At 48.0% G+C, this 20538-nt stretch overlaps 1 protein-coding gene across 2 annotated transcripts in view; it reads right to left on the bottom strand.

Moving 5' to 3' along the window:
- ADGRV1 (adhesion G protein-coupled receptor V1) overlaps nucleotides 1-20538 on the bottom strand; it is a 2479945-nt gene that overhangs the window by 264277 nt on the left and 2195130 nt on the right. The window lies entirely within an intron of this gene.

The following is a 20538-nucleotide window of genomic DNA, read 5'->3' as shown; positions in this document are numbered from 1 at the left end:
GGGGTAAATGCTACCCACAGATGATAACACCCCTGAAGCTTTGTCACACCAATTTGTATACGCTATAAAAAGACCAGAATATCTAAAGAAGAGAAGGATACGTGTATATTACAACACGTTCATTTTGGCCATAGAACAATCATTCCCACATCTCCACATGCACTTACCAGCTCTGAGAGATAGGTCACTGAGATTAGCGTGGGAACAGCTTTTTTCCTGGGCATTAAACGACTACCTGATAGGGAAAGCTTGACAACTAACACCGTAATGCATATTATTTAGAAATTTTAGGCGGGCATCTTTAACATCACAAAGAATAAGCTGCAGGACCGCAGCAAAGGTAAGAGCAAAATGCCGGTGATATTAGCTATTGTAATAAAAATTGTAGGAGTGTTGGTAATCACTGGTCTACTTGCTGCCTCTGTCTGGCAGACACACTATGCTTCTCGAATTGTGGCTGGCATTAAAACTAATGTACCCCCCCCCCACAGTGTCAGGTGGTACAAGCAACACAAGAGGTAATGGGAATGGGGTTAAACGTAGCACATATGGACATAATAATGGGGTTGACACATATCTCACAGATTCAGCACACGTCACGAACAACATGTGGTATCAGAACATGTCCAAAATTGATAAGCAGACACTAAGGACAACTGCTGTGTGTGCTTGTTGATCCCATACGCCATGAGCGCATCAAAGACGTTTGTAGCTACTGAAGTACCAGCAAGAACAGTAGAATGCCTGATATATTTGGCACTGTTCCAAACAAAAGGACGATTTAAAGGGACAGTGGTATCATTGCAATGGAAGACAAGAGACTCATACCCATATGAAAATAACTTCATCAAAACACTTAAGATGTATAACAGCTACCGCCTACACACTCAAGGGTTCGGATACGTAATGGATGGCCCTGAAAAATGAGAGACGAAGAAAGTAACGTTACAATACCTGCCGTGTGATTGGTATGCAAGCGAAATTGCTGGTGAACAAGGTTGTTGGGAAAGAGCTCTCATTGTAATATATGGGAAGATATACACAAATGAAGGATGGACAGAGGGAGTGGTGGGGAGCAATATGATAACAAATGAAAATGCGAACTCAATAAACGAAACAAACCACAAGTGTTGGATGGAGTGGGTAAAAAGTGTACCACTGTTAACATGGCTGGAGAAAGACAAAGACCCCATAACTATACTACCGCTAACTGCACCCGCACTGTGCTATAAACACAACGCTGATGTTGATGTTGGAAATAACAACAACTGTAAAAGTACAATATTGATACCAGAGCGGGGTGCCAGCATGGCAGTTCTAATGGACCACTATTGGGCCTGCGGCGATTGGGCATACCACACATTACCTCCATCTTGGAATGGAATATGCACTATGGTACACATAAATGTACCATCTGTGGTTGTGCCTCAGAAACATGTCAACATGGCCAACTTCCCCAAGATGGACAAAGGAGACAAAAGGAGGAAAAGATCTGTGACGTTTAAAGAAGGTGACGAGAACAACGATGCAAACATTTTTGTCGAGAGTGAAAGGACAAGGAGAACCACTGACGGGAAACTAACTGTGGGGAATATCGGAAACAGCTCTCACTGCCATTCCACCAGAACACAGACTGTTTAGCAGAGCAGCAATGTTCTTCTCATCAATAATACACCCAAGACTGCAGGCATATGTAAATGCAAAATGGCTCCAGATAACCTGATGGGAGCTAATGATGACAATTAATTCCACCGTCAATGGATTTAATGCAATAAAAGAAAAACTGAGGGCGGTACGTATGGTAGCACTACAAAACAGATATGTGCTGGACCTCCTCACGGCAATGGAAGGAGGAGTCTGTGCAAAAATTGGACAAGCATGTTGCACATTTAGCCCTGCTAATGACGCGGACAATGGAACACTTACTGAAGCAGTATCACAACTTGCCCTGATGCACTCGAAAATGGTTGAAGAAAGTAAAGGAGTAAAGAAAGATGTCAGCTGGTTCCCCTTTTTATGGTCATGGATGCCCTCATGACTGCCAGATGGACTAAAATTGATAGTTGGCTGTTTATTTGTGGGAATGGCCGTGTTAATTGGAATGAGGTTTTGGAAAGCAAGAAAAGCACGTACAACGGATGAGATGATGGAAATGGTCGGCATGCACGCCATGCTACCAGCCGAAGACGACAAGCACACAGACATGATTATACAAGAAAGAGAAAGGTTGCGCAAACAGATACTTGAAAATCACCTAGACCCACCATCTGTGAAGGTGGAGAACCCAAGAAACCCGAGGAGCTATGTTGGAAGATGGGTATACTGTAAACCCGGCAGCGGATGCGTTTATATGTACTGGGCTTTTGAAGATCATGTCAACCACTATGGACACCTGGCTGGAATAACGAAAGTATGGAGAGTAAAAGGAGATAAGGAAAAGGATAAATTTGTGGTTGACAAGTCGACCAGAGGGGGGACTGAAGTGGGAGAATGGGATAACACCCTCCCCCCAATCTCATCCAGACCATGGCCTAGGGGATCACGGCCCAGGCACCCCCCACGAGAGGAGTTCGCTTATTTACCAGATGACAAAGTATCCTGCTTCAAAAACATGCATATTCGAAGAGTATGCCCACTAGCACGCCCGGGTCTAGACGACGCCTGCGACATGGATCAGCTCGACTAGAACAACAGCCACAAGTATTCACATCATTAGAGATGCCATGACGACATAGCCAACAGATAAGAACACACGTGCCACCATGCACACTGGTCACTCACACACCAACCAACACAAAGAATATACTCGGTGCTATGACGTAGCGGACTGACATACCCACGGACATGCATCATTGTTATTTTTCATATAGGCCTTCTACAGCACTGCAGAAACACAAGACGCCTGAAGAGCTTGTGTATATGCTTTCTGATGCTTTCTTGCTACCTATCACTATGAAGATGCCACCATGTATATCTAATGCTGCGTATGACACTCTGTCACCCTGCGACCCCCATAGTATGGATTATGTACCGCCACCCACGAACTAGGCCCAAGTAGGCCGCAAGCAAGAGTCCCCAGGCAGGAGTATCGCAAATGAAAATCCTCCCAGAACGAAATGCAAGTGCTGACCATGCAGAGCGAGCCCCAACGAGAGTCCACAGCCAAGGCCACGATATTGCAACCCGCATGCCGCGCACCCAGCGCCAAGGCTATACCTACAGGTGCCAAGCCCTCAGAGACAAAATACAAAATCTAATGCTCATAATTCTACTCCAGCTACGGTCTCCCCACACGTGACTAAGCCGAACTGACAAGGTGCCAAGCGTATGAGACAGAGAACAGCCAGGGTCCTACGTCTGGGACACAATCTGCAACAACGAAGCAACAAGTTGGACACCTGCCCACCAGCCTATAAGCAGACCTGTCCATTGTCCGCACAAACACATAGTTGCACATTGTTGTTAATGTCAGGTTCACCGCGAGCTGGGAACAACGATGGTCCCAGGCTTGGGGGCTCGCGGGAGAACCAATCAAATACAGGGGGGCTCATCACTGACGCTATTACTCTTTGCCAATCACCAAAGGTCCCCTTGCAACAATTCCAATGTAACAACTGTTAGGGACAGCCCAAGTGTACCATCTGACCCGTGCTCATCCACTAACATTTCTTCCCATAGGGTATCCATACTAACCCTACCACTCGGGGAACCAACCCGAAGTGGCGATAGGTTTTGTGATGATTTTCCCAGGTGATGCAAGTAGCGCGTCATACTGCTGTAAAAAGGGCCTGCGAGCACCACTAACGACGAGAGCCTCTCCGGATGCATACGGTCTGAGCGTATCCCTGCCGTTACTCTAATAAACAGCAGTAGTTACCTTGCTCCTTGTGTGTGTCTCATACTCCTTTTGGGACGTGAGAGGAGTTGGGGCCTCCCCAGCTCCGGAGGTCCGCGGACGGCTCTGCCGGCCCCGGGAGATCACCCCGACACTGCAAAGTGGCTGTAAGGCCATTAATGAAAGTTAACAGTATCAATGCGTTGCTGTATCAATAGCCATCACTCTGGCTGTTTTGGCAAGTATGCACACAATCACACACACACGCTCTCTCTCACACACAATGATGGTTTTCCTTTCTTTTAAGATGCCCCTTTTCAAGGTAAAAAAGTTTGAAAAAATTAAAAAGGAACATTTGAAAACAACAAAAGGAAAAATGGAAAAGAGCCAAAATAAAAGTGCATTTGATCATCTCGAAGGAACTGACATTCGGCATTCACTTTGAGGAATGGAAAGATTTTTGCATCACTCATGGTTGTTAGTCCCCTCGACTAACAAAACCTTTAGGATCATAATAAAAAAAAATTGATTAAGAGCTACAAAAATATGCAATTATGTGAACAGAATAAAATAATAGGTGATTTCTGGCTTATTTGTACAACCTCACATTTCTAATCTTAACACAAAGACAGTTGAGGGCTTACAATTATTTTGGCAAATGGAATAACCCTGTCTGCATCTGTGCATCAGTTAAGTTGGGGGGACTTTAATAATTATTATTGTGGATGGCCGGGTAAAAATAAAGAATGCACTCAGGTCTGGTAGCATCCGGTGGATGCTGACATACAGTGCTTTATTGTGCATGGCTTAATATTCTTAGCATTGGAAGTGAAGCGATTTGAACACTCGACTTGCAAAAGGGAGCGGTTATCAGAATGGGTTTTGAATGTCTCAATCAGTGCTCTACTTTTTTCTTTTAAAAATGAATTATGTGTGTGCTTCTGTATGGTACAGATGAGCCACTTAAATATGTCTAACGCACAAAAACATTCCACAAGGCACCAGATGCCAGACGACTCCTGACAAGTGGGTGCAAATGAAATATTAACATAATCAAAGAGCTTTGGTGCAGCTGATAGCCTACCCGTGGAAAGATGTGGTCATGATAATCCAAACCCTCACAGGTTAGCCGCCCGCGAACCACTGCAGCGGGGGGGGGGGGGGGGGTTGGAGGTGGCAGGGGACCGTTGTTTATGGAGAAATGGGTTTGACGCATCTCCTCTGCAGTGTTTCAAATAGTATTTGATATTTAGCACACTATAGTGGAGTCTGTCTTAAGCAACAGCGTCACCAGCCTCTTGGGGATATTGCGGGGACAAAATAGTGGTGAAATGGTCCCTTCAAGTGCTAAATCAGGGGCTGCTCCCGTGGCGCGGAATGATGTCCCGCTCAATCTCAGGCTCCAGACCAAGCTAGAGCCGTTCAAGAAAAAATTGAAAACCTGGCTGTTTGCCTAAATTCACTTCTGTCTGACTTCTCAGAATTCCCTCTGGCGCTCTCTTCACGAGCTTTTGTTGTCCCCCCTGTTTTTCTTGTTTGTCAGCGCCTTTATGCCCCCGGGGTCTATTGCAGCGCTACACAAATAATAAAAGTAAAAGTAAAGTAAGCATAGCAAAATACCCAAACTCCACTCTAACTGGTAAGAGCAGAGTAAATGATACCAATATGTAATTGCCACTGACATTGCTCACACTCTTGATGGACAGTCAAACATCCCTGGCAACATCTGAGATACCCGGCGTATAATTGCTCATTCGAAGATGTGTGCATGCCTTGTTGCAGAAATTGCGCTGTCTTGCATTATAAAATGATTTGTTCACAAAGACTTTTTATATTTTTCAACAGGACAGCACCCTTGCAAATAGGTCTATCCCACCAAGTAGCCAGGGATTAGAACAGTGTCACGAGTTATGGAACGCTCATGGCTGACCGTAGACCACTAATACAGTGCAAAGACCTGCTGGTAGACGCTATGGGTAGATAATGGATTCCAAAAAACAAGCACCGGAACTCAAATTGTTAAACTTCATTGCACACATAAGATACCAAAATATGCATTCACACATCTCGCTACCATACCAGCTGATGTGTGTTTCTTTTGTTTTGATTGACGCATGACATCATGTTTGCACTCATGACACAGCAAGGCATAAACAGGAGAGGTCGTGATGGGGACAGAGGTTATAAGCAGAGGGGTGTGGGAGGCAGTGGAAACAGAGCATGGTTAGTTGGGTGGTGGCTTGCTGCTGCCCCACACCACACAGCAGCAGCTTTATCCCACAGCCCTGCCACTGATTTCCGATTTCCAGTGCTCCAATAGCCTCTGTGCTGTGATTGATGCATCAGTCTAGTCCAGCGGTATTCAAACTGTGGGTCGCGACCCCCCGTGGGTCCGCGAGTGCATCCCTGGGGGGCCCTGAGAGCTCAACATGAAATATAAAAAATAAAAAAAAACATTTTTTTTTTTTTTAGATTGGATGAAATGGGCAGAGGTGGCTCGCATGGTCGGGCTCAAGCATGAAACTGTCTCAGGCAACAATGAAAAAGTGGCCCGCAGTTGTAAATGGATTTTCATTCCTTTAGTCACAGAGTGGGCCTCATTACAACTATGGCAGTACGGTAACAACGGTGTCGGTAAGCTAACGAAACCGTTGCTACCGTACCGTCATAATACGAGTTGTGCTTGCGGGTGCCTGACAGCCTGCCAGGTCTGACCTGGCAGGCCGTGTGGCACCCACGAGCACAGCTCGTTGGATGCACTTGCACCGTTATTAACAGTGCTGGTGCATCCAAGCTCCCCATTCCCATTTGAGCCGTTGAGGCTCAAATGGGAATGGGGATTTACCGGTACCGGCACCCGCGAAAGTGCAATTATCAGGTCCACCTAACTCAGCATGACCCGGTAATTGCCCATTCGCGGGTGCCGGACCCGTATGCAACTCCGGCGGCAGCCATGCCTGTATTACCGGCACAGCTACCGCCAGGGTTTTAATGAGGCCCACTGTTTCAATAGTACCCAAGGGGGTGCTTTGTGTTAAAATGTAAGTAAATAGTGATATATTCAGCAACAATGGTCAAAATTACTAACTGCATAGTTAAGTAACTCATCAAACTGGTCCACATTGGTCAAAATGGTGGCCCGTTTTGATTGGCCCACATCAGCATTTTACGTTTTTGGTAGAGGCATTGCCCTATAGGCCAGTCCGAGCCTGGCGGCTCATCCATAATGGCGAGGGGGCGCCCACCCAGTGGCCCCTCACCCATTATGGAGGAACTAAGGAGCCAGCCCAGTGAAACCGTGAGCAATCCCTCAGCTGCTTTTTCCAGCTGATGGAGTGCTCCTGGGCTGGCTGAGCTGTCAAAGCTAACCACTGTTTCCCTTTGACAGTTCAGTTTAGTCCCCCAGCCGCACATACTTACTGAGCCATGCAAGTGCTGGAGCGTTTTGATTCGCCAGCATTGCATAGCTCATTGGAAATGCTGACTGGGGCACTGCATGTCTGTATGTCCGAGGGGGAGCTCCTGCGCCTACTCGCACATACAGACAGAGCAGCCTGGAGCAGGGCGTTTCAGCACCCACACGCAGGCCAATGCAGAAGGTACGTTTATGTTCATTGTTTTTATTTAAACATGTGTATGGATGCGTGTATGCTTATATTATGAGTGATTGTATGGTGATGGATGCTTGTGTGAATGATAGAGTGATTGCTGTATGAATGTGCAGCGCCTTGCATACACACATAATCATGTTGATTGTGTTAGTCCCAGTGGGGCCTAGGGGACAGGGATGGTATCTTTTTACTGGACATCTATCATAGATGTCCATTTAAAAAATGTCATGCCTGCCCCCTGGGCCCCCCAGCACCAATTGCAAACTGTTTGGCTATTTACCAATTTTTTTGTTAAAAGTATGCTCTAAAATTTAACATTTTAACCCATTATTTTAAAAAAAATCACACGGGGAACCCCCCCCCCCCCCCCCGAACCCCCTTTTTGTTTCGGGCTCCCTCACTATGCTCAGTCGCTATGGCATTTTTGGGGGAAATAGTTATGCCCCTCCACATAAAAAAAATGACCAGCCGCCACTGGCCCTCAGACTGTGCTGCGAACGGGATGGGGGAACCCAGGGACTATGGTGGGAGCACAATGGGCGGGAACCATGGGATAGTGGTGGAAGCAGAGTGGGGAGAGCCCAGGGTATGATGGGGTGGGGAGAGAACAGCGAGTGGGTAGGAGTGGGATGAGGGAGACTGTGATGGGAGCAGGTGACGGTGCGCAATACATACTGTCCATTTGGCATTTCTGGGGGGTCCCGACCTGCCCAAATTTTTCTCAGGGGGGCCCCAGCCAAAAAAGTTTGACGACCACTGGTCTAGTCTCTATTCACGGGGGAGATGGGGATGCTACATGGCGCAGAGCAGAGCAATTAGGTGATATGTGGCCAAGGACATTCATCATAGTGGGCGCAGTACTCCCGGCAGCGGACAGAGTTATTGACCTCTTCTCACTCAACATAGACCAAGGTACTAGGTGCTATTTAGATTAGGCTTAGCCCTGATGTACTCACACTGTCGATTGTGCTCCTGGATTATCAGCTATGAAATGTGCTTGTGGTTCAGGAGAAAAGATAGACCAATCCACTCGCAAGTCTTGAGACTCCTCTCTTTGACCAGTTAACTTACTGGCATAATGCACTAGCACCAGAAGGTGTTGATTGAGAAGGCTCTGCCAATTAGCTATACTTCTACAGCTAGAAAGAAAGACAATGCTTTGCATTTCAGTGGATAGAACCCATATGTATCCAATTAAAGGATATGATATGATATTATATGATAGGTTATTTATAGCACACTTAATACCCAGAGGTTTCTAAGCATGGACCCGGGCTCGAACCTGTGCAGCTCTGTGTCGTCTTGCTTCCAAGGCGAGCACGTTGCCCCTGAGCTATCCTCCCGAGAGGACTATTCAATGCGTGCCAGTGGTAACATAGGTTTAGAACAGCCCATTTGAGAACCTGACCCCAGTGAGCAATGAATGGGGCCATGGACAATGTGTGATGTTCAAATACCATCCAATGGAATCAGTAAATCACCTAAATGGACTTGCCACCTGGCAACATTGAAAAGAAAAAAATATTGTTATCCAGACTTCAAGGCCATGGCGGTCTCAGAGTGACCAGAGGATAGCCCCATGCTCCAACCAAATGACTACTCTACTCTGGAACCTGGAACAAACCTGCCTGTAGCAAACGAAGCCACTTTGGTCAAATATGAATACATGTGTGTGGGCCGTGCGAGAAGCACTGTAGTTAATGCTGGTTTCCACTGTAGCAGGGTTTCTCTGAAATATGGGCTTTCAGGTGTTATAAATATATTTATCGGGCAAAAGAAGGAATTTGAAAGACCTTACCGAAGGAACATGAAGAGAACCCACAAAGTAACAAAGCCTTCCTTATAAGGCTTAATTAGCCATAATAAAGTTTGGAACATTAAAGAAATATCGTTAACTGTATGCATGTGACTGTAGAACCGCTTGAGTGGCCACCATTGCATTGAAAAAGTTGTTTGGTGTTGTTCTTGGGAAACCTTGCAGTTTATTTATGTTAGAAGCTTTTTTGAATGATCACAGTAATTTTGCAAGAAAACTGTAAGAGGCTGAGAGTTCTCAGATTGCACAGCATTGGAACCGGAAAAACTCGTCCAGTGTTTATTCGCATTTTTAACCGTGCACGTTTGACTATATATATGCCTGCAACAATGCACATTGCACGTATGCTCACATCAAATCAGAAGAAAAATAGTATATTAAAAACCTACCGAAAAGTAAACTGTTGGTCTCAAAGCAGAACACCGGGCAACAGTGTAAAAGTGCTTAACAGACGTTCAAATTCAATACAGACATGAATACAGCGCGCGGCAATTGATAGTCTCACCCTTAGGCCGCATGGCGTAGGGAGTCCAAAGGAAGCGTTGAGCCAATGCAGGTAAAAGGTCTTGCCTTGAATGTCAATATTTGGTGAGCTGCGCTTACAAACACCAACCTCGACAGAGGCCTTGGCGGCCACAGAGAGGCTATTCATGCGACCAGAGCGTAACTGCGTTTCCAGACCTCCGCTGCCGCACCCCGCCTTGGAGAAAATTGAAATCTGTTTGTAGATTAAACATGGCGGCCCGCTCCTGAGTCAGTCAATGTGAGTAAAACAAGGTGGAACAGAAAGTCGTGGGAGCCGATTCGAAAACAGAAATCTTGCGCCTAAAATATGGGGCTGTTAAACTAATTTATACGACGACGAGTACATTACGGGGGTTATGTGGCACGCCAGGATGTTTGTTGGTAACGAATCTGGTACTCTTATATGCAGGGTCAGACTGGGGCATAAAATTGTCTCAGGCACCAGTGAAAAATTGGCACACGGTTGCAAATGGCAATTCATTGCTTTTGTGACAGACAGTTTGAGTAGTACCCAAGGGGGAGGTTTTTGATCAAATGTGGTGCAAATTGTGCATTTTAAAGAATATGTATTGCGTAACACTGGTCAAAACTACTAGCCGCATGGTGAAGTAACTTTTCAAACTGGCCCACATGGGCCAAAAAAGTGCCCCACTTTGACCAACGAACTGCACACAATAGCATTTTGTGTTTTTGGTTCGGACATTGCCCTATTGCCCAATAGGTCAGTCCCAACCTGCGTATATCTTATTGTAATTGTAATTGGTTATTTATAACACGCTTAATACCCAGAGGTTTCTAAGTGCCTTGCTTCCAGGGCGAGCATGTTGCCCCTTAGCTATCCTCCTGAGACAAGTGAGAAACACTTCATGAAAAAAGGAGGGAGCATTAGATCGAGGGTGTAACTGGGTAGATTTTGTGGCTAAAAGCAGCAGTGTGGATTATATTAATACCCAAGCGATTAGCCGTGTGCCTATCTGTACGCATTCCCCAATTCAAATCTACAAGATGGCTATATAAGAAGACCACTTTCAGCTGCACATCCTCTGAGGCATTCTCCCTTTCCTCACCTTCCCCCAGAAACTCTGTCTCCATAGCTCTGGTCCCCTCCAGGCTGGACTACTGTAACAGTCTCTTCCTCAATCTTCCTAACTCCTCCCTTCGCCCCCTTCAACTAATCCAGAATAGGACTGCTAGACTTAGCCTTGGCCTCAAGCCCAGGGACTGTTTCTCTCCACTGGCTCCCGGTTGCTGTGAGTACCAAGTTCAAGACTATCTGCACCATCCATAAGATTTTCTGGGGCCTGGGACCCTGCTACATCCAACTCTCTCTCCCCAAATAAGTCCCTGCTAGAGCCCTTTGGTCTTCTAGCTCCAACTCTCTGCAGGTCAGACACTTTTCCAAGATATTGCTCCTTCGCAGGTGCCTCCTCCGAAATGGCCACCCTGGCCCTCTCACACTTGAGACTGATATACTTAAGTTACGGAAGCTGCTCAAGACCCTCCTTTTCTCTTCCTCCTTCCTTCTCCCCCTTCCCAGCTAATGTCCCCCTCTGCCTCTATGACTGGCTGCCTGGTTCCTTCAGATTCTTACAGGTCACCAGGCCTCCCTCGACCAGTCTACCCCTGTATTTGCTCTTCCCTGACCCTCCACCCCATCCTGCACTTGCCCTATGGGCTCCGTCCCCCTGCACTAGCCTGGCTAGGCCTGCACCGTTCCAGCTCAGTCCCTCACACTTAGCACATGAACCTTCTATCCCCTGCACTCTCTGCATTCCCCTGGCACTGTCCACCTGGCCTCCCCTGGCACTCGCTTAACCCACAGACCCTTGCGCCCTGGCCGGCACTCCCCCCTTCCCCTCTCCCTCGCACATTTTGTTACTGCACTTGCACGATCCGAATGTCACAAGGCCTAGTAGGACTGTTTTTGTTTTACATCCCCTTCATGTCTTGTTGCGCCTTGGAAGGGGGAGCCCGGGAGGCTGAAAGCGAAAGCCACCGCAATCATGAATACATCCGTGTTGTATTTCTAAATGGTGTGTTTTCTTTTTAAGTTTCTCTGGCTCCTCCAGCCTGTGGGAGCCGGGGAAACTTAAAAAGAAAACCACAGCATTTATAAATACAACAATGTTGTATTTATAAATAGAGGTACTTTCGTTTTGAGCCTACCGGGCTCCCCCGGCTCGGAGGAGCTCGGGAAACTTAAAAAGAAAACCACAGCAATAATAAATACAACAACATTGTATTTATAAATGCAGGTACTTTTGTTGTGAATCTCCCGGGCTCCCCTGGCTCGGAGGAGTCTGGGAGACTCAAAATGAAATCCACTGCAATCATAAATACAATGTGGTTGTATCTATAATTGCTGTGTTTCCCAAGCCCCCCGAGCCGGGGAACCCAGGAAACTTAGAAAGAAAACCATGGCAATCATAAATACAATGCTATTTATAATTGCTGCGGTTTGCATAGAGAAAGTAAAAAAAGAAGGACTTACCGGCAGCGGCAGCCTTCCTGCCTGCATTCTCTGCTCTCTGCATCTCCGACACTAATGAAGAAAAAGCAGCTGTAATAAAAGCTACCAGAAGGTGGCTTTTGCTTCATTAGTGCAGCAAGGGCAGAGATTAACTCAAGCACAGGATGCTCGTCCATTTCACAAAATGGACGCCTCGTAGTGCCTGATATTGAAGGGGTTTAAACATTATTTGTGTAATATTTTACATAGAAACTTTCATTAAAAAAATGTTTATTATATATTTGTTATTATTGCCCATCTTTTAAGACCATAAACATTTTGAGTGCACTATTCCTTTAAGGAACAGCTCCATAAACTGGGCATAGAAGGGTTGAATGTAAAAATAAGTAAATATACCAGAGCTTCTCCTTAACTTCCATGGCTTGGTGCACATGTAGCTGGCAAGGTGGGGTCGCGCCAGAGGTAGGCAAAGGATGAGGGGGCCACGGGATAAAGCAGCCCACCCAAGGAAAGTGGAGGAAAAAGGTCAGTCATAGCCTGCACACTTTCCTGACACATTGACATTTCACTGTCTGTCTGATGGTAGGCAGAGCCGGCCCGAGGCATGGCCAGTCTGCGCAGCTGTTTTGTCTTCTGCTGAAATGCATTCTGGCATTTGTAGTCTTGCATTCAAGGCAGGGGGAATAATACACAATTGTAAACATTTTTGCTAGCATATTTCTATAAGGATGTATATATTTGTGTGAGCACTTTTCTATGGTTTGTGCACTTTTCAAGTTATCTTTATAAAACAGACTATTGTTGGAAAACAAACGTGGTGATAAAAATTGAAAGATTGAGGGGGTAAGTGAGTCATAAATATTTGGCCAGGATGTGGCGTGAGATCTTACAGTCTTGAAGACTGGAGGGGTTATTTTCACTGGTTCTGGCCAGGTGCTGATTTTCAGGGCACCAATCAAGGGTACATGTGTGTCGACAGCATCCGCTCAGCTTTTTAAAAAGGGCATCTGCAACCCCTGTTGTGTGTTTTTAGGGCCAGCATTAAAAAAGTATGCTTGCTCAAGTGTTCAGCTATTAAGGTTTCACCCCAGGTTGCCATGTTTCCAATGGAGACGCTTACGTGCAAGACCACATAAAAGTGCCTTTAAAGCACACGTCTCCTGCTTGGAATTTGTTTTCCTTTGAATATTTCATAATAATTTGTTGGGTTTAAAAGGTGGGCACCTTTTATACTTTGCCACTATATTTATTGCAAATTCTCCTCTCTGGATTCTTTTTCCAGATGGTTTAATTTTTTGAAAGGCAACTGCTCATTTGTCTTATGCAGTTTCTTCTAAAGGGAAAGATCAATTGAACTAAACTGTCACTATTGGTGCAAATAAGGGGGGGCACACACCTTTTGCAGCCCAGGGCCTCGCAAATCCTAGGACCGGCCCTGTTGAGAGGGACCAGGCACTCATGATGCTAAAGAAATCAAGGTCCTCTACCATAAAAGGTTAGTGGTCTGTGTTAACCAATTTCTGCGAGACAGAGCAGGGAGCTAAACATGATGATAGATGACAGAACCGCTAGGAAAGGAAAACAAAGGGGTTATACTGCATTGGTGCAATCAGGCAATGCCCTGGTATGTATCTCAGTGTGTGGGTGCAGTGCTTGTGCAGTCAATGGTCGCCCTAGTGTGTCTTCAAATTGGGGCAGTAGGTATTTATCTTCGTAACACTGATTATGTAATGTACTTCACACCTAAACTTTTGTCAATGGCCCCAGTTAAGGGTCCAATAAATAATGACATTGGCCCTCATTACGACCCTGGCGGAGATCGACCGACCGGACCGCCATAGCGTAAATAGCGTTTCCGCCATTGCACGACGGAGCAAAGTGCGGCTCATTCCGACCCATCGGGCACGAGCACCACGCCATGGCGGAAGTGCAAAGTCCGCGATGGCGGAAATGACCCCAAAACGGCCCACACCGCCGCCGTACGGCGCCCTAGGTGCAATTCCGCCACCCATCTTAGCGGTCACCGCAATGAGCGGCAACCGGAAAGTACGGTGACCGGAAATATACGGAAACGGAAGTTAAAACATGGTCCCGGAACGGGAAACATCACGCCGTACACCTATAAAAACACTATTTCCACACAACCATTAAAAACACTACCCTGAGACACATCCCAACCCGTTAGCCACCCTAGTGAAACCAAGAATAATGGGAAAAGTAGCGAAGAAAGCGTGCGACCGCAAGCGGCAGGTCCACTTCTCCCGTGAGGAACTCACCGTGCTCACAGAGACCCTCCAGGAGAATGCTGCCGTCGTCTTCTCCACGCAAATGACCAGGACGGCACTTGCGAACAAGAAGGCCATATGGGCCCTGGTGGCACAGCGGGTAAGTGCGGTGGGGACCGCACCCCGCAACCCACAGCAATGCAGAAAGCAATGGGACGACCTGCGGATCCGCGTACGTAGCATACTTTCTGCCAACCGCAACATTGCCACAGCTACCGGTGGGGGATCGGAATCACCCATCAAGTTGACCCCCTGGGAAGAAATCTGTGCCTCCACCATTGGAATGGAGAGTATAGAGGGAGTCGGAGGGATGGAGAAAGGAGTGCAGACAACCGAAGAATCAGGTAGGTGCCCCAAATAAAACAATGCCAAAACCACAATGTCCAATCATGTGAAGTACCACGTGTCCACATAGTGCAACAGTAACACATGTCCAGGAGAACGGCCACATGCATAGGCCTGATAGCACACTTTAAAAGTCACATTAAATACATAAATAATTAAAAATCCTAAAAACACCCTCCACACGTGCAGCAGGCACACCCTAACTGCAGGCTGCAAAACAACTGCACCCTCACTCCACACACAAATGAAACCACCTCCAAGGCCCCAACCCAAATCACCCTCAGGTACCACCCCAATGCATGTGATACATTGCCATTCCAATTTCCACAGACCCATTTATAACGCTCGCCCTCCTTTACTCCACCACAGGGTCCGATTCAAACGACGAGCTCCAGGACACCCCTACCAGCACACCTGCAAAGAGGGCCAAGACCAACGGCCAAAGACCCTCCACTTCAGCTGCACGCATCAAGACACGGCAGCAGCACAAATCGAGTGGCAGCACACAGGAGGGAACTCCAACAGGCACCCCAGCAGCCAGCATGCCCACAACAGCACCACCACAGGTCCCCCCAATGGATGCCACAGTAGGCACTGCTTCTGGTGGCAGCAGCACCATAGGTGACACTGCATTAATGGCAGCATGCTCCGACACAGAAAACAGGGATGTCGAAGTTAGATCCATCCATGACCTGTCTCAATCCCCCTGTCTGTTTCATCCCGTACACCATGAGGACACCACGCAGGGGCACCCACAAGACGACGACTGGCCATCCCCACAAGCCCTGTGGCAAGGCAACATGAGGTGACCAGCCCCTCTGTGACACCACCGCAAATGGCCATGGCACAGCAGAGGCAACAGTCCCTCGACCAGGTGATCGTGCAACAGCAGCAACTGGCCACGCTCCTCAAGGACCATGCTGATGAATGTGGGGGTACTAAGGCAGCCATAGAAACATCAACTGAGACACTTAGTGCAGAAATGGAGAGAAGTACAGAGACACTAAGGGCACAAATGGAGAGAAGCACCGAGAGCCTGAGAGTACAAATGGAGAGAAGCACCGAGAGCCTGAGGGGGGAACTGCATGCGACGTCCAAAGACGTATGTGCTGAACTTGCCGCTGTGCGCCGTGTGCTCACTGAGCTCTCACAAACCCTTAGGGACATGCATGGACGTGAGCAGGCAGAGACATCATCCGTTGCAAGTTCCGTCCAGGGCAGCCCCCAACGTAGATCTGGGAGGAACCTGCGCTCCACAGGCAGGGGTGCCCCTGATACCCGGAGAGGGGGCTTGCAATAGCGACTGCCCACTGACAATGAGCATCTTTGGACACTGGTGTTCGGGGGGGAGGTAGGAGGGTGGAGGGGGTGTGTTGGGCTCACTTGGGTGGCGGGTCGATAGGGTGTTTAACATGATATCACATATGCCATAAACAATGCACGATCATCCAATGAGATGTGTGGACATTGATCTTTGTGTACGAGGCCATTATAGGCGTACAGTCCATATTGGGCATGTTCCAGACACACACAGTGCCACAAGTCCCGTGTCCATGTATCAGCCACCAGGCGTGAGTGCTAGAAGCATGCATCTATGATATGCTGACGAATGTCACGGCCCTCCTGTGCCTCGCAGACTCCTTGAGGTGCTGCCACATCCCCACCCTCATCATGGCCATCTTCAGGTGCTTGCAGTTCTGCGTCAGGGGGCATGGGCACATTTCTACGTACACACATGTTGTGTAGCATGACACATGCCATGACCATCTTTGCAACCTTCTCATGTCGGTACAGGAGTGCCCCGCCAGACCTGCTGAGGCAGCGGAAACGAGTCTTCAGTAGGCCGAATGCCTGTTCAATGACTACACGGGTACGTGAGTGGGCATGGTTGTAGTCCTCCTCATGCTGGTCCCGTGGGTTGCGGACTGGTGTAAGGAGCCATCTCTTCAGTGGATACCCGGCATCACCTGTATGTGGACAATGAAGGTATTTTGAGGAATGCCATTGCTACGTACGCACCCCCCCCCTTCCTGCCAGGTCATTGCCGCATCACATACCCCACACTATCATGCTTGAAATGAGACTCACCGAGTAGCCAGGATCTGTTCCCTGCGTGTCGCTCCATGTAGCGTGGTATAGTAGAGTTCCTCAAGACCATAGAATCATGGGTTGATCCTGGGAATCGGGCACAACAATGTGTAATGATCCTGTTGGAGTCACACACCATTTGTACATTCAGGGAATGAAATTGTTTTCGGTTGCGGTACTGGGCCTCCATGGCATGTGGGACAACCAATTCCACATGGGTGCAGTCGATGGCACCAATGCAACCCGGTATGCCGCCAAGTGCATGGAATCCCACTTTTGCGTTCGTAATTTCCTGCTCCGAGCGTGGTAGAGAGATGTAGTCGTCTGCGTGCTGCAGGAGGGCATCGAGCACTTGCAATAGTGTCCGTTAGAACAGTGGCTGTGAAATGCCATGCAACTGTCCGACTGTGTGCTGGTAGGTGCCTGTGGCCAGGAAGTGGAGTACAGACACCACCTTCAGTAGGGGTGGGATGGCGGTTGGGCTATCTATCATGCTGACAAGGTCAGCCTGTGTCATGTCCACAATGGCGGTTATGGTGTCCCGGTCCAAACGGTAGAGGGTGTGGATCTGCTCATCAGTGAGGTTGAACGGATGTGCTCGGAGGCGTGGGATTGCGGGCTGCCTGCGTGGTGGTAGTGGCTGTGCTGGCGGCCCTTGCTGGCCCTGCCTTGCCCTCCTCCTCCTCCTCCTGCGTCTCCTCCGTGCGGCCGGTTGTAGTCGGTGTTCGTCTTCTTCTTGAAGTTGGAGTACTTGCAGTGCTATCAGGTCCCCCAGGGCCAACATGGCTAGTCCTGCCGGTAGCATTTCGGAGTGGGTGTGGTTGTGGGAGGGGGTTGGGTGTGCAATTTATGTGTTTCCAGGCTGTATGGCCTCCACCTGTGGTGATTCATTCCACCTGTGCAAGCTGCTCTCCCCTTTGGGCGAGCACGTCCCGCACACAACGCTGCAATTCGACGAATGGCATCTTGCCATTACAATCATGTATTTGTACCCGATGGCAGTGTAACATTGGTTGATATGTTCATTCTGCTTTGGTCCCATTGTTTCACATACTATCTTTGCAGTCGCGAACAGACTTGTGAGGGTCAGTGGAACGTAGTACTCGAGTAACGGTGGACCCTCATGCAACACTGCACCGAGGTTCACCGACGGGCGGGGCGTCCCATGTGTGAGTGAAGCCAGTTGCCATTTTCACACACAGCCGCACTAGATGGATTAATTTGTGATTTCAAGCGGCCACAGATGCCTTTTCGACGTGATGTTGCAAATGAGGAATTCGAAGGACGGCGCTTTCGGTTTTCAGCTAGCGGCGAGGAGATGCCCACAGGTCTGACTGCAAATATAACGTTCTATTGTTCAATGTCCTTGGGACAGGGGCCATGGCGAGGATGCAATGATTGATATGAATAGTATGGGATGCGCAATAGCGAAGTGGGCGATAAGGCCGGACGTTCCCAATTACATGTTGCTTCACAACACTGGAATTACGGGCTGGGGCACAGTGGATTTTGCAGGCTGCATTACGCACAGACTCAATGGAAGTTTCACATGTCATGTGAGTATGGAAGCAGGCGTTTGTGATAGTGTTTTCACCTCGATATAGATAGTTATGATTCGCTAGTGGTTTTTGGTTGGTGATGATCCTTTGGAGTGGGCTAGCATGCATATGGCTGTGGATTTGGTGTGATCATTGAAGTGAGTAATTCAAATGTAGTTCTGATGGCCATACTATTCTTTTTCATTTCGTTTGGGTGACAGGTATCTCCTCCCCTTTTGCCACTGCCATCTGTATGCCACTCCTGCAGATGGATTTTACTCCCGACACCTGCTGCTTCGTGTTCATCAGTGGAGCAGCATTACGATCTTATGGGACGATCGCCAATGGGCCACATGCCCTTACGCAGTACTAGTGGCTAGGAGCAACATTTCGGCCTTTCAGCTGGACTAGTGCCTCCCTAATGGGACGGCCCTGCGGGTCGAGGCGCTTCCATGTTGCCTTTTCGTACGAGAATGTAGCCCCTGTGTGCCATGAGGGTACAGGGCGTCACACAAGAAGTAGCTGGTCATTTATTGCGGATGCAGCCCACAATGGTGAAATGTATTTTGGAGTTCATGGCCTGATGGCTGTATGGGCTTGGTGAATTTGTTGTGCATTAAATTCCTATTCTGATATGAACCGTGTAGCGTTCTTCTTTGCAGGTGATGTGTCATATTCCTATTTGGGGAGTGATGTATTGTGAGGAGATCTGCATTGGGTTCCAGCTTCGGAGTATAGTTGCGTGGTACTGTGCTGGGCGCGTTTGACTACGAAGCCCAGTGAGGTCAGGGATGAGGGCTGCCAATGTGACTGTTTTGATGATGTGATGCTCAGGGGCGGGGGAATGGCTTTTGTGTAACAGATGCCGGTCAGCCAGTTGGATTGGTGGTATGATGTGATTATCCGAATATGGCTGGTCACAGGTGCCTGTGTTTGCGTGCGTTTCTTGGAGGGAGACTGAGGTCATGTCCATTTGTGTGGCTTCTGTATTTGTGCCATCTGTGCCCTGCAGCTCCCATTGGCCCCTCTTGAGATTCATTTGTTCGTTGGCAGGCATGGATGACTTGTACATTTCACTGGTTGCATTGTGTGGCTTCATTGCACCTACGGGGAGTTGTAAAATGTGGCCAGGGAGCGGTGTACAGGCACTCAGTAGGGCCGTTTATGGTTGGTTCGCGATGCCGTACTTCTCACCATGGCGGAATGGTACTTTCCGCCGTGCTTGATGGCGTTAGGTGCATGTCCGCTGGGGTCAGAATTCGTGTACCGTTGCGCCATGGTGGTAATTGCGGTTTGGCATGGCGCGCGCGCGCGTACTTGGTGCAGTTAGCGTTGGCGTTCACTGCGGTGTCGCTAATGGCATCGTACTTTGCGGTGACGGGTCATAATCGCACCGAGCGCTATTTGATGGCGGTATTGCATTTCCGCCATCTTTTTCGATCTCCGCAAGGGTCGTAATGAGGGCCATTGAGCTTTGATTTGTTATACTTTAAGGAATGTACCAAGCAGATTGCATTGCAATATGCACGTAGTTATGTAGGCCAGACCACCCCTGTGCATTCTTACATGTGCTTCTTTAGGCCATGCCCATCAAGTCTTAGACCACGCCCATCACGCAAGTCAAGCCCCCACCCCCACTCAATTCCTTACCCCACTTAAAGCACTGGTTAAAAGTAAAGACAGGTGCCGGTTCTGTTGGAGTTCTACTATTGAAACTGTGAGACACTTGCTATGCACATGTACGACATTCGTTTTAGAGCATGAGTGGGCACTGTTGGAATCTAGCTGCAGCAGCATAACGGAAGAGGATGTTTTGTGGCAGCTATTGCTGGAGGGAAATGAAATTCTTCTAATTTACCATCTGATGGGTTTCTGGGGGAAGATAAAACTGCAGGTAAACACCTGAATGAAAGCGGCCACTTGGGATATGACATGCTTTGTAAGCATTGGACTATGGTTAGGTGTCAATTGTTATATTAGATTCAATGAAAATACTTTGTTAAAGGGACGTTAAGGTTAAGTTGC

This window comes from Ambystoma mexicanum, chromosome 6p, assembly GCF_040938575.1.
Source record: "Ambystoma mexicanum isolate Mex_15411 chromosome 6p, UKY_AmexF1_1, whole genome shotgun sequence".
Lineage (NCBI taxonomy): Eukaryota > Metazoa > Chordata > Amphibia > Caudata > Ambystomatidae > Ambystoma > Ambystoma mexicanum.
This window is presented reverse-complemented; position numbering and strand designations above follow the sequence as displayed.